Source organism: Salmo salar, chromosome ssa09, assembly GCF_905237065.1.
Source record: "Salmo salar chromosome ssa09, Ssal_v3.1, whole genome shotgun sequence".
Classification (NCBI taxonomy): Eukaryota; Metazoa; Chordata; class Actinopteri; order Salmoniformes; family Salmonidae; genus Salmo; species Salmo salar.
The window spans coordinates 71,737,259-71,750,463 of NC_059450.1; positions in this window are offsets into that span (position 1 = coordinate 71,737,259).

The following is a 13,205-nucleotide window of genomic DNA, read 5'->3' on the forward strand; positions in this document are numbered from 1 at the left end:
TTGCTCTAGCACAGAAAAACCTTATTTACATAAGTATTCAGACCCTTTCCTATGAGACTCGAAATTGAGCTCAGGTTCATCCTGTTTCCATTGACTATCTTTGAGATGTTTCTTTGTATTATCTTTCACCAGATCTAATGTGTTATATTGTCCTACATTAATTTCACATTTCCACAAACCTGAAAGTGTTTCCTTTCAAATGGTGTCAAGAATATGTATATGTTTGCTTCAGGTCCTGAGCTACAGGCAGTTAGATTTGGGAGTGTTATTTTAGGCGAAAATTGAAAAAAGTGGCCGATCCTTATGAGGTTTGGTAGAGTGGCCAGACAGAAGCCACTCCTCAGTAAAAGGCACGACAGCCCGCTTGGAGTTTGCCAAAAGGCACCTAATAGACTCTCAAACAAGATTATTTTTCTGATGAAACCAAGATTGAACTCTTTGGCCTGAATGCCAAGCGTCATGTCTGAAGGCAACCTGGCACTATTCCTATGGTGAAGCATGGTGGTGGCAGCGTCATGCTGTGGGGATGTTTTTCAGCGGCAGGGACTGGGAGACTAGTCAGGATCGAGGGAAAGATGAACGGAGCAAAGCACAGAGATCCTTGATGAAAGCCCCAGTCTGAGCAGGTTAAGGTTCACCTTCCAACAGGATAGCGACCCTAAGAACACAGCCAAGATGACGGAGGAGGGGTTTGGAACAAGTCTCTGAATGTCTTTGAGAGGCCCAGCCAGAGCCCGGACTTGAACCCAATCGAACATCTCTGGAGAGACCTGAAAATAGCTGTGCGGCGACGCTCCCAATCCAACCTGACAGAGCTTGAGAGGATCTGCAGAGAAGAATGGGAGAAACTCCCCAAATACAGGTGTGCTAAGCTTGTAGCGTCATACTCAAGACTTGAGGCTGTAATCGCTTCCAGCTTCAAAGTACTGAGTAAAGGGTCTAAATACTTATGTAAATGTGATATTTCAGTTTTTTAGTTTTTTATACATTTTATACATTTGCAAAAAAATCTAAAAACCTGTTTTTCGCTTTGTCATTATGGGATATTGTGTGTAGATTGATGAGGGGAAAAACTATTTAATCCATTTTAGAATAAGGCTGTAATGTAACAAAATGTGGAAAAAGTCAAGGGGTCTGAATACTTTCCGAATGCACTGTACATCCCTGTTAGTGAGCATTTCTCCTTTGCCAAGATAATCCATCCACCTGACAGGTGTGGCATATCAAGAAGCTGATTAAACAGCATGCTCATTACACAGGTGCACCTTGTGCTGGGGACAAGAAAATGCCACTCTAAAATGTGCAGTTTTGTCACACAACACAATGCCACAGATGTCTCAAGTTTTGAGGGAGTGTGCAATTGGCATGCTGACTGCAGGAATGTCCACCAGAGCTGTTGCCAGAGAATTGAATGTTAATTTCTCTATCATAAGCCGCCTCCAACGGTGTTTTAGAGAATTTGGCAGTTCGTCCAACCGGCCTCACAACCGCAGACCACGTGTAACCACACCAGCCCAGGACCTCCACATCCGGCTTATTCACCTGCGGGATCATCTGAAACCAGTCACCCGGACAGCTGATGAAACAGGAGTATTTCGGTCTCTAATAAAGCCCTTTTGTAGGGAAAGACTCATTTTGATTGGCTGGGCCTGACTCCCAAGTGGGTGGGCCTATGCCCTCCCAGCCCCAACCATGGCTGTGCACCTGCCCATTCATGTGAAATCCATAGATTAGGGCCTGATGAATTTATTTCAATTGACTGATTTCCTTATATGAACTGTAACTCAGTAAAATCGTTGAAATGATTGCATGTTGCGTTTATATTTTTGTTCAGTATAGAATGATCTGACTGGGGCTGTCCCATAGGCTGAATTTAACTCTGTCATTAGTGTACAGGGTTCTCACCAGGATTTTTTAACAAGGTGGTGCTGCTGAATACATCGTGTAAAAAAATTGCCTTTTATTATAATAAATAAAGGGACGCAGTTGCGCAGCCAGTCAAGAAGTCGGCGCAGCGCTCTTACATTATTTGGTTAGAACCCTGGTGTAGCTGAATGGGGGATCTCCGAAATCAAAAGTATAGGATAGCCAATTGAGACAGTGTTTCTATAAATTGAATGTGTACCTTCACCTGATCTGTCTTACTTCTTTCAGAAAGTAAATAGTTATATATATCATGTTTGCATCGTTTGCTTGGAAGCTTTCTAGTAGCAGGGTATAGCTAAAGCTGCCCGTTAATATCTTCCTGTCATGTCAAGTGTTCATCTCACAGTCTCCAAGGGTGCTTTTCCAGACGCCTGGAGCGCCTGACAGCCTGCTGGATGTCATCCTGTTTAGGTTTCCAAGTATGTAATACAGGAAATATTGACTTACAATTAAGCCACGATAGCATATCTCATGAAGACATAAAATAATCTTTACAAGATATAAAATAAATTACAAGACACACCAATCACAATAATATGGAACAGAATTGAAAGCCTAGACCTACATGTCATGCATGTACATGTTCAACACACAGATTTAGCAACCAGCATGGCTGAAACATGACACATGGACATACCAAAAGAGCGAGCCCTTGTGGGCCCCATTGTACATTAAGTACTCTTTGTAACCCCCAAGGTTACTACAGTTCAGCACTTCTAGGCACTCACAGTCTGGCAGAGCCAGAATCAGTCAATTCCTTCTAGAAAGTAGGTTCCTTACAGATATTAAGAGTGACCCCAAGTCTAGGTTTCTTGGGGTACATGCAATGATATGATGATGTGTGATATTTGTTTTAGCTGCTCAAAACTTCTTTGAAGTGGTTTTCTCTACAATCATACTGTAAATATTTACACAATCCATACTGTGGAAATTATTATAGAAAATATGTCATTTGGATGTCAAAAATCACATCCATTTTAATGTTTTGACAAGGTTGAAATGCTCGGCTGCTTATAGCCCTGTAAATTGAGCCTCATGACATACACATACATGAATTCAGAGTTGAGAACCACCCATTCACCGAGCCCCTGGGATCCTGCTGCATTCATTGGCCAGCTGTTTTAAGGCTGTGGATTTTGATTGGTTTAAAACAAGGGCAAGTCTCTCGAAGACCAACTGACTGAGTAACATGGTAAAGAGGAAGAACAGAGAGCGCAGAGGGCACAGTGTTTTTGCATTGTTCCTGTATGCGACCTTGTTGACCCAAAAGGACATGCAGAATAGATAGCTTTTCTACAGAAGATGATGGGATACATGAGTCAAGCTTTAGGGGGAGGCAGATAACGGACTGCTACATCAATGCAATTGTTTAATTTTTACTTATATTCAAACTCAGAATTAAACTGAGATTCCAACTAAGAAAAAAGTTGATAATATCACAAACTCATCAAAATAACACTTTACATTACATTTGACAGTTTAGTCACTTAGCAGACATTCTCATCCAGAGCGACTAACAGTTGGAGCGTTCATCTTAAAATAGCAAGGTGAGACAACCACACATCACAGTCATAGTAAGTACATTTTTACTCAATAAAGAAGTTATCAGCAAACTCAATGCTTGTAGGAAAATACAGGGCTCTGGTCCCATGTTCTTTTTCCAATTGGTGTGGCGATCAACAAATTAGTTATGTATTAAATACATTTAAAACACACACACTCACTCTACTGTTACCTCTGCGAACAATATTATAATGTTAGGAGTCTTTCTCTGCAACTGCGCCCTGTTGTCCATTCCTTCAGAAACATTTGCATGTTTTTCCACACTAGAAGAAAATATTTTTACCCCAAATGTTCCTCTACCTAAACCACCCTTCCCTTTTGCCTCCTTTCTCAAGGTTCAAGGAGGTTGTCTTTAGTTTTTTTCACCAAGCATTGGGTTATGCAACAGTCTTCTTTAAAGCCACAAAGGGGAAGTCCCGTTCACTTGGCTTGTCTCCAGAACTCAGCCTAGATGCTCCTTTTCACCCGTTTCCTATTCAATACGACTTACCATATCACTCTGCTGAGAACCACTCCATGTTGCCCAGAATCTTAAATATGCCAGAGCAGACACTTTAATTAAGATACTGTTCAGTTCTCTTTGGTTTTCAGACATTCATTTTACTCCACCAGTCTGCAATTGAAAACATGAACGTGAAAGTTAAAAACTAGCGAACGAGAACATGAGTGAAAGTTCTATTTGTAGTCAAAATTATTCCTTGACTCATGATTTATAATGTAATTGCGTATTGCTGTCTTATTCTTATGTATTACATGACAAACTATTCCAATTAGAAATATACTTAAAGAGATTGAACAGGATCTTAAATGGGTAGTTCACCCAAATTGCAAAACGACATATTATTACCTTGTAAGCAGTCTATGGACAACGTATGACAGCAATCCATGCTTAAGTTTTGTTTCACAAACAACTTTATATACTTTCGGATGATTTAGACAGGATGCGCAAGAAATGCTAATATCTGTCCCATAATTTGAATGGGATTTGTGCCACAAATGCTAAAACATTAGCATTTGGAAACAGTGGCAGGGAAATAAAACCAAAGCAAGGATTGCTGTCATACCTTGTACATAGATAGACTGCTTACACGGTAAGGAAACCAAGGTGTCATTTTGTAATTTTGGTGAACTATCTCATTAAGCACTTACAAATTTGTTACATAACCATTTTGCAGGACGTAACATATCATATGAAATGGATGACGTTGTGCACAATTGTGGACAATTTCAGGGACCTGTTTTGGCTTGTGAGGGCTACTTTCAAAACCACTGGCAAAAATTATACAAAACCTCTGTAACATCACTTTAATCTTTTGGCATTTCATCTAAGGGTTTGTATGAAGGGGTTGTTTTGAACTTCCATACAGGTATAGGCCATATGGAAGCATAAAAAGCATCTTGCCCATCACCCTCATTATTTCAGAAATATTTCATATTACAGAGTATCCACTACAGATATAGGATCTTGAATTTGAGCCAGTTTGCTACAGCAGAGAAATAATCCTACAGCAACTGGAATTTTGAATTATTATGTGGATTATAATTAATGGAATTTCTTTGTAAGGGTTGGTACATTTTTAGTTAGGGCAACGTCTTTAGAAGCCTTTTTAAACCTCAAATACGCTACAAGTTTGCATTTCCTGTTGTGCAGGGAAATTCTCAGCAACAAAGGAGTAATCAAATTAAGATGCTACATCTGTACTACACAGTTATGCTGAGCAATGCACAGGTGACACTGTTGCTCATCATTGCAGGTATTAATACTCTGACCTCCAATGCTAGCTAGTTAATCTGCTGCAACAGTATCTTTGACTTAACGGACACATATTCTAAGCTCCAGAGGGCTAAATATATCAGGAGACTCAGGAGGGAGAGTAACGGCCTGTCACATATATTTCCACATCAGATTTCATACTGTAATTGACCGGCCTTGGACAGACTATTGCATTCAGATAGTCAATTGCCACGTGCACAGTAGGCTGTCTATAGTCTAGACATTTTTACAACACACCACCAGCAGGTCATGGATCACAGATACACTGTTGAACTTTAGAACTGTATTTCGTTCATGTATTGATGGAGCAAGTTTCCCGCATTTGTTTAAAATCTCACGTGCTACTTATAGCATTCTATTCTCTAATAGCTAGCCTATTCATGGTGGTTTAAATCTTTAAAATGACTTGATTGTGTTTCCTAGAATATAAGGACTAGAATACAACTCTTCCCTCGATGACCTATTTGGATTATCTTACAAGGGGAAAAGTGAGGCTGCAGTGAGAATTCAGGTCTTGTTGGAGAGTTCATGGTGGAGTCACTGACTTGCACAGAGCACACACGTTGCTATCGTGTTGTCCTTGTTTTGCAGATCAGATTAAATGAAATTGCCCTGCCAGGGATGGATGCAAGCACTGACCTGTGGAGAAGTCAGCCAATGAATCTGTCTGTGCATCCCCCAGGTTCTGTCACTGAGAACGAGCCTCCTCTACATGGGGGTTGAAAGGCCAGCGAAACTGATGCTTAACACTTACCTGACAATTACTGTAAGCTGATTCCTAGTAGAAAACAAAGACATTTGTGCTAATGATATATGTGATGGGCAAAGATAACCCTGGGAAATACCAAGAAATACTGAGTTTAAACAACAGGATACATTCCATGTGTATCTACTGTAGTCTGGTATATTTACCTCACATGCGGTACAGAATTGACATAGGATGAACGTAGGTACACAATACCAGTGAGAACGGATATTTTATTGATCTAATTAGATCAAGCTGATAGAGCAGTAGGGCTGAGTGGGCCGTCAGTGTGTGCAGGGCTGAGTGGGGCGTCAGTGTGTGCAGGGCTGAGTGGGGCGTCAGTGTGTGCAGGGCTGAGTGGGCGTCAGTGTGTGCAGGGCTGAGTGGGGCGTCAGTGTGTGCAGGGCTGAGTGGGGCGTCAGTGTGTGCAGGGCTGAGTGGGGCGTCAGTGTGTGCAGGGCTGAGTGGGGCGTCAGTGTGTGCAGGGCTGAGTGGGCCGTCAGTGTGTGCAGGGCTGAGTGGGCGTCAGTGTGTGCAGGGCTGAGTGGGGCGTCAGTGTGTGCAGGGCTGAGTGGGCGTCAGTGTGTGCAGGGCTGAGTGGGCGTCAGTGTGTGCAGGGCTGAGTGGGGCGTCAGTGTGTGCAGGGCTGAGTGGGGCGTCAGTGTGTGCAGGGCTGAGTGGGGCGTCAGTGTGTGCAGGGCTGAGTGGGGCGTCAGTGTGTGCAGGGCTGAGTGGGGCGTCAGTGTGTGCAGGGCTGAGTGGGGCGTCAGTGTGTGCAGGGCTGAGTAGGGCGTCAGTGTGTGCAGGGCTGAGTGGGGCGTCAGTGTGTGCAGGGCTGAGAGGGCCGTGTTGTGAGAGACACTCTGTGTCAGACACTGGCCGCTAGCATAGCCAGCTGGGCTCCACGCCCACTCGTCTGTTATATAATCTTCAACACTCCGCGCTGATACGTTCTGCACAGAGCAGGCATACTGATCATGCTCAGTCTGTCCAAGGCCGGGGAGAGGCCAAGCTCCTACTCACCTACTCAAATCAAATACAACAGGTGTAGACCTTCCCATGAAATACTTACTTACAAGACATTAACCAACAATACCATTTTTTTTCTAAAATAAATAAAACAACAGCCCAGCCCAGCTCCTATCAAGGCAGAGGGAGAGAAGGGAGGGGATTTGGGGGCATGGCTGGGTGCTGAAGGAGCTCAGTGTGAAAGCACACAGTGTTCCCGACTCCACAGCTGCCTCGCAAGCTGCCAGAACAAAAGATTTAGAATCAATCTGAGTGAAATGAGCAAATATGGCCTTCTCCACCTTTTTACTGATAAAGAAGTAGACAGCTTTCTGCTGCTTGACTTGCTGAAGAAAGTATTTGAATGTAGTATCTTGTGTTTTGTCTAAATGTAACTCAGTCTTGTCGACTACAAGCATGAATGAAATAAATTAAATCAGGAACCCTTCCTTCGCTGGGTTGCATAAATAAATAAAAAATGCCACACAAAAATATTGATCACTGAGGAACGCATAACAGTAGATGAGATCTCTGAGCAATTCATGAGTTAACATTATTATGCAGAATTTATTTTGTATCACCAACCAACATGCATAGTTAGCTAAATTGATGAACATAATCTGATAGTCGAGACAATTACCAGTCAATTTCGAGCATAAAGGCTTGAAATGCATTAACAGGAAAAAGTCATTTTATGGTTATTGTTCTCCACTGTGCATTGCTCAACGACAGGCTCTTTTTATGGCTAAAGATATCATCCAGATGAATAACTTGTAGAATGGACTTTCTGAAAAACTATCCACTCTTGTAAGGGAGGGAAACGCCCTGCAATTTTCCTAGCTATATTTTATGCTAACTTGTTCCTCTATTCACCATTTAAAGGAAAAGTCCACTCAAAAACTGTCTTTTGGTATTTGTTTCATTAGTCCATTGATGACATAGTCCCAAAATGTTTTGCTTGTCAGCAATCAAGATATGCAACTTTCAAAATACAGAAATCATCCCCATATTATGCATTTTGACATTTACATTTGGGACTATGTCAACAATGGACTAATGTAACAAATAGCAAAATATAGTTTTGGGTGGAATTGTCCTTTATGATGTTCCCATTGCCAGGAATGTTAGTAATGACTTGATAGAGCATGCTGGTTCTCATAAGACTGTGCAGTACAAGATAGAGTATTGTAAGGCTAAGCCAGGGCTGTTGTGTCACTCACTCTATAACCAGCTAAATTATTTTACGTAATGGTAATGCCTGGCAACACTAAGAGTAGACAGTCTGCCTGTATACATTACAGTACACAGGAGCACTAAACATGACTTCCAAGTAGAATGACCTGTTTACTTGCTGGTTGACCAATGTACTCCAAAGACCTGATTTGTTTATTTTCTCCCTGTGAACTTCAAAGTTCCATTAAGACGTGCCAGTACGTTTCAAGCAAACACATTCAGTATGCAGGTGTGTACTCTTGGAGCAGCACTGTTGCCATAACAAGGCGGGGACCTACCTGAGCAAGCAGCTGATAAAACCAGAAACAGGCCAGAGGTGTGGTGGCCATGCCAATCAGTTAAAGATAGACACCACTGCTTTGCAACTCAGTAAGGGCCTCTAGGTGTAAAATCTGACCTTCAGAACCAATCCAGGTCAGGTCATCCATTTGATTTGGCCATGCATTCGTCTACTCTACCTCGTAAAGATTGTTATCTGAGAGACCTGTCTGTGTGGTCGTGTGGTTAAAGTCCAGGCAGAAGATAATGGACCCCAACAGATATATACAGTGCCTTCAGAAAGTATTCACACCCCTTGGCTTTTTCCACATTTTGTTGTGTTACAGCCTGAATTCAAAATGTCTTACATTGAGATTTTTGTTGTCACTCTTCTACACACAATACTCCATAATGTCAAAGTGGAATTATGTTTTTAGACATTTAGTTTTATTCATTAAAAATGAAAAGCTTTGAAATCAAATCATGTCTTCATTCAATAAGTAATCCCTTCGTTATGGCAAGCCTAAATACGTTTAGGAGTAAACATTTGCTTAATAAGTCACATAATAACTTTCATGAACTCTGTGTGCAATAATAGTGTGTAGCCCTTTCCTTCAGTCAAATCAACTAGTGGCCTCATGGGTGGAACGTTCTTAATATTTTTCATAATTTCATTATTAATAAACATGATCATGTGTTTCTACTGTATGCCAAACGTTTTTTTATATATATATATTTCAGTCTTCTGTGATGTATATAAAGTGTAATATTGGGATGCAAACTCAAAACTGAATACATTTCAACTCTATATCTGGAATGGTGCAGGTGTCTTCTTATTTTAAGCCCATACAGTGCCTTGCAAAATAATTAATCCTCCTTGGCATTTTTCCTATTTTGTTGAATTAAAACATGTAATTTAAATCGATTTTATTTGGATTTCATGTAATGGACATACACAAAATAGTCCAAATTGGTGAAATGAAATGAAAAAAAATGGATTGTTTCAAAAAATTCCAAAAAATAACAAAGTGGTTCGTGGATATCTATTCACCCCCTTTGCTATGAAGCCCGAAATAAGATCTGGTGCAACCAATTACCATCAGAAGTCACATAATTAGTTAAATACAGTCCACCTGTGTGCAATCTAAGTGTCACATGATCTCAGTATATATACACCTGTTCTGAAAGGCCCCAGAGTCTGCAACACTACTAAGCAAGGGACACCGCTAAGCAAGCGACACCATGAAGATCAAGGAGCTCGCCAAACAGGTCAGGGACAAAGTTGTGGAGAAGTATAGATCAGGGTTGGGTTATAAAAAAGTATCTGAAACTTTGAACATCCCATGGAGCACCATTAAATCCATTATTATGAAATGGAAAGAATGTGGCACCACAACAAACCTGCCAAGAGAGGGCCTCCCACCAAAACTCACAGACCAGGCAAGGAGGGCATTAATCAGATAGGCAACAAAGAGACAAACGATAACCCTGAAGGAGCTGCAAAGCTTCACAGCGGAGATTGGAGTATCTGTCCATAGGACCATTTTCAGCTGTACACTCCACAGAGCTGGGCTTTATGGAGGAGTGTCCAGAAAAAAAGCCATTGCTTAAAGAAAAAAATAAGCATTTAAATGTCTTGGAATGGCCTAGTCAAAGCCCAGACCTCAATCCAATTGAGAATCTGTGGTATGACTTAAAGATTGCTGTACACCAGCGGAACCCATCCAACTTGAAGGAGCTGGAGCAGTTTTGCCTTGAAGAATGGGAAAAATCCCAGTGGCTAGATGTGTCAAGCTTATAGAGACATACCCCAAGAGACTTACAGCTGTAATTGCTGCAAAAGGTGGATCTACAAAGTATTGACTTTGGGGGGGGGGGTGAATAGTTCTGCATGCTCAAGTTTTCAGTTTTGTCTTTTTTCTAGTTTTTTCACAATAAAAAATATTTTGCATCTTCAAAGTTGATTTATTTTATTTTATTTCACCTTTATTTAACCAGGTAGGCTAGTTGAGAACAAGTTCTCATTTACAACTGCGACCTTGCCAAGATAAAGCAAAGCAGTTCAACACATACAACAACACAGAGTTATATATGGAATAAACAAACATACAGTCAATAATACAGTAGAAAAAGTATATATACAGTGTGTGCAAATGAGGTAAGATAAGGGAGGTAAGGCAATAAATAGGCCATGGTGGCAAAGTAATTACAATATAGCAATTAAACACTGGAGTGATAGATGTGCAGAAGATGAATGTGCAAGTAGAGATAATGGGGTGCAAAGGAGCAAGATAAATAAATAAATACAGTATGGGGATGAGGTAGTTGGATGGGCTATTTACAGATGGGCTATGCACAGGTGCAGTGATCTGTGAGCTGCTCTGACAACTGGTGCTTAAAGCTAGTGAGGGAGATATGAGTCTCCAGCTTCAGTGATTTTTGAAGTTCGTTCCAGTCATTGGCAGCAGAGAACTGGAAGGAAAGGTGGCCAAAGCAGGAATTGGCTTTGGGGTTGACCAGTGAGATATACCTGCTGGAGTGCCTGCTACGGGTGGGTGCTGCTATGGTGACCAGTGAGCTGAGATAAGGCGTGGCTTTACCTAGCAAAGACTTGTAGATGACCTGGAGCCAGTGGGTTTGGCGACGAGTATGAAGCGAGGGTCAGCCAACGAGAGCGTACAGGTTGCAGTGGTGGTTAGTATATGGGGCTTTGGTGACAAGACGGATGGCACTGTGATAGACTGCATCCAATTTGTTGAGCAGAGTGTTGGAGGCTATTTTGTAGATGACATCGCCGAAGTCGAGGATCGGTAGGATGGTCAGTTTTACGAGGGTATGTTTGGCAGCATGAGTGAAGGATGCTTTGTTGTGAAATAGGAAGCCGATTCTAGATTTAATTTTGAATTGTAGATGCTGAATGTGAGTCTGGCGGGAGAGTTTACAGTCTTGCCAGACACCGAGGTATTTGTAGTTGTCCATATACTCTAAGTCAGAACCGTCCAGAGTAGTGATGCTGGATGGGCAGGCAGGCAGGTGCGGGCAGCTATCGGTTGAAGAGCATGCACTTAGTTTTACTTGCATTTAAGAGCAGTTGGAGGAGCACGGGTGTAGAGTTGTATGGCATTGAAGCTCGTCTGGAGGTTAGTTAACACAGAGTCCAAAGAAGGGCCAGAAGTATACAGAATGGTGTCGTCTGCCTAGAGGTGGATCAGAGAATCACCAGCAGCAAGAGCGACATCCTTGATGTATACAGAGAAGAGCGTATGCCCGAGAATTGAACCCTGTGGCACCCCCATAGAGACTGCCACAGGTCCCGACAACAGGCCCTCCGATTTGACACACTGAACTCTGTCTGAGAAGTAGTTGGTGAACCAGGCGAGGCAGTCATTTGAGAAACCAAGGCTGTTGAGTCTGCCAATAAGAATGTGGTGATTGACAGAGTCGAAAGCCTTGGCCAGGTCGATGAATACGGCTGCACAGTAATGTCTCTTATCGATGGCGGTTATGATATCGTTTAGGACCTTGAGCGTGGCTGAGGTGCACCCATGACCAGCTCTGAAACCAGATTTCATAGCAGAGAAGGTACGGTGGGATTCAAAATGGTCGGTAATCTGTTTGTTAACTTGGCTTTCGAAGACCTTAGAAAGGGAGGGTAGGATAGATATAGGTCTGTAGCAGTTTGGGTCTAGAGTGTCTCCCCCTTTGAAGAGGGGGATGATCGCGGCAGCTTTCCAATCTTTGGGAATCTCAGACGATACGAAAGAGAGGTTGAACAGGCTAGTAATAGGAGTTGCAACAATTTCGGGCATTACATTTTAGAAAGAGAGGGTCCAGATTGTCTAGCCCAGCTGATTTGTAGGGGTCCAGATTTTGCAGCTCTTTCAGAACATCAGCTATCTGGATTTGGGTGAAGGAGAAATGGGGGAGGCTTGGGCGAGTTGCTGTGGGGGGTGCAGGGCAGTTGACCGGGGTAGGGGTAGCCAGGTGGAAAGCATGGCCAGCTGTAGAAAAATGCTTATTGAAATTCTCAATTATTGTGGATTTATCGGTGGTGACAATGTTTCCTAGCCTCAGTGCAGTGGGCAGCTGGGAGGAGATGCTCTTATTCTCCATGGACTTTACAGTGTCTCAGAACTTTTTTGAGATTGTGCTACAGGATGCAAATTTCTGTTTGAAAAAGCTAGCCATAGCTTTCCTAACTGCCTGTGTATATTGGTTCCTAACTTCCCTGAAAAGTTGCATATCACGGGGGCTATTCGATGCTAATGCAGTATGCCACAGGATGTTTTTGTGCTGGTCAAGGGCAGTCAGGTCTGGAGTGAACCATGGGCTATATCTGTTCCTGGTTAAAAAAAAATTGAATTGGGCATGCTTATTTAAGATGATGAGGAAGGCTCTTTTAAAGAATAACCAGGCATCCTCTATCGACGGGATGAGGTCAATATCCTTCCAGGATCAATTAGAAAGGCCTGCTCGCTGAAGTGTTTTAGGGAGCGTTTGACAGTGATGAGGGGTGGTTGTTTGACCACAGACCCATTACGGATGCAGGCAATGAGGCAGTGATCGCTGATATCTTGGTTGAAAACAGCAGAGGTGTATTTGGAGGGCAAGTTGGTTAGGATGATATCTATGAGGGTGCCCGTGTTTACGGATTTGGGGTTGTACCTGGTAGGTTCATAGATAATTTGTGTGAGATTG